The sequence below is a fragment of the Solanum pennellii genome, chromosome 7, assembly GCF_001406875.1.
Source record: "Solanum pennellii chromosome 7, SPENNV200".
Taxonomy (NCBI): domain Eukaryota; kingdom Viridiplantae; phylum Streptophyta; class Magnoliopsida; order Solanales; family Solanaceae; genus Solanum; species Solanum pennellii.
Window position 1 is genome coordinate 12809344 of NC_028643.1, and position 2089 is coordinate 12811432.

Consider the following 2089-nt stretch of genomic DNA (forward strand, 5'->3'; position numbering starts at 1 on the left):
AAGAATTAAATAAAAATGAAAACTTTTATACACCGCGCGTAGCGCGGCAAAATTTACTAGTATCTCCAAAATTGTAAATATATAAACAATGATAAAAATATCTTGATATCTAGTCATTTTATCTTTTACATAATTTAACTTAATATATGTTTGATGATATAATTTTCTTGTTAAAATTCAGAGATGTTCTAATGTAGCAATTAAACATCACTTTTTCTATTTTTTTAGATGAAAAATATAGAATCTTATAATTTTATGTTAGAATAACTCCTCGTGAAAAAATGTGAAATTTTTTTATAATCAATATTAATTATAAATAACTTAGGACTGTAAAAGATGTACATTACAACAACATGAATAAAAAAATTTAGAGACAATCCACTTGTCTGAAGTCAAACGTTCACCACTTTTTGTTATTGTTACTTTGTTATTCAAATATAATTTATAGAATAAGAAAAATAGATCTGAAACAACAACAAAATAGTATTGTTGACCATTTTAGAAATCCATTCTTCAATAAATCTAAGCACTTCTAGATTCTTCATCAATACAACTTTACGACTTGTTTAGAAATATATATGTATAATTGTTGCATTATGAAAGTACAAGTAGATAAAAATGTTGGACACTAAACTCATGTTAAAGAAATATTCTCGAACACTAAAATATTAAAATGAGTCAAACCTTGATAACTCAAACGCTCAACAATAACTTGTGACATGTAGGTAACAAATCTATGTTAATAGACATATCTTTTGTAGTTTGTGATATTACTTTTATTTAGAGTCTGTTTTGTTTCATATTCTTAAAATCAAGTTTTCCAAAAATGTTCATAACTCACATGAACAATATTTTAAAGAGTCGGATGAGAAGGAAAAAAGAAAAACATTAAAAGGCCAAAAAGTTTTGTCCAAATGACTAATATACATACCAAACGAAAATATTCAATGCAATTTTAAGAAAATAAGAAAACAACGAGAAAAAATATACATTAAAGGAAGTAAACTATGAGATATCCAATGATGATACCAAATCATTCTAAGCAGAAAGGTTCCTATGTTTTGGAATAACATGCCACAAAAAATTGACAATCACTTCAATTAACTTTTAATCCTTAATGTTCTCGTAATATCCACTGATAAAAATTAGTAAAAATACATAACAACAACAGAAAAACCAAAAACTATGTAAATGCAAAGTTATTAACTGGCACATGTTTTTTTCAAAGAACACAAAATTGCATTCTTGTATGTGAAGGAATGACGTTGTTGATGACGAAATTAGAGGTTTGTAGGGGCTTTTTTTTTGTACCTTCAACAATTTTAGTAGATTAAACTTGCTTGAATACCTAATTAACATTTGTTATTTAATTCATATTAACAAACACTTATAACAATAACTTTGCATAAACATAAACAACAAAGTTTAAAGCAAGTACTCAAAACAACAATTGATAATGTAAGCATAAATTAATGTCTGTACAAAAACATACCAGTATGTCAAAAAATAGATTGAAATAGAATGGAGAAAGGTCGAGCCCATTTAATGCACAGTATCCCCTTAAGGAAATTATTCTCCTCTCGTACCCAATGTTTAAAGGAATAGATCATCTAAAGATAGAATGATTCTATTCACCATGCATTGACAAAAAAATGATGGTGTCATTGAGCCATTCATCAAGGGAAAAGTACACAACTATTTGATTGTCCAAAAGTAGTAGAAGAAGAAGAATTTCAAAGTTCCATTGTTTTAAAATGAGAGGAAAGCGAAGGGTAGTGCGAACAAATGATTATTGTTTCTTATCGGAAAGATAACAATTCTTTGGAAAAGTTATAACCCTTCGAAAAGGTCACAACCTTTCATAAAAGCCACAACTTTTCATGAAATTGACAACTCTTCATAAAAGTCATAACTTTTTTGGAAAGTTTACAACTCTTTGGAAAAGTTACAACCCTTCGTAAAGGTACAACCTTTCATAAAAAGGCACAACTTTTCATAAAATTGGATGCTCTACATAAAATTCACAATTTTTCATGAAAGGAAAAGACTAGATTTGTAAATATTATATATATATATATATATATATATA

The 2089-nt window shown here is 27.0% G+C and overlaps 1 long non-coding RNA gene across 2 annotated transcripts in view; it reads right to left on the reverse strand.

Moving 5' to 3' along the window:
- Positions 1–2089, reverse strand: part of LOC107024317 — a 29335-nt gene that overhangs the window by 24298 nt on the left and 2948 nt on the right. The window contains exon 3 of one of the 2 annotated variants that reach the window (XR_001457337.2): positions 1021–1627. The exons of the other annotated variant lie outside the window; for it this stretch is intronic. This is a non-coding gene — a long non-coding RNA (uncharacterized LOC107024317). Of the gene's footprint in view, positions 1–1020; positions 1628–2089 lie in introns of those variants that run through there. 2 annotated transcript variants of the gene reach the window in all.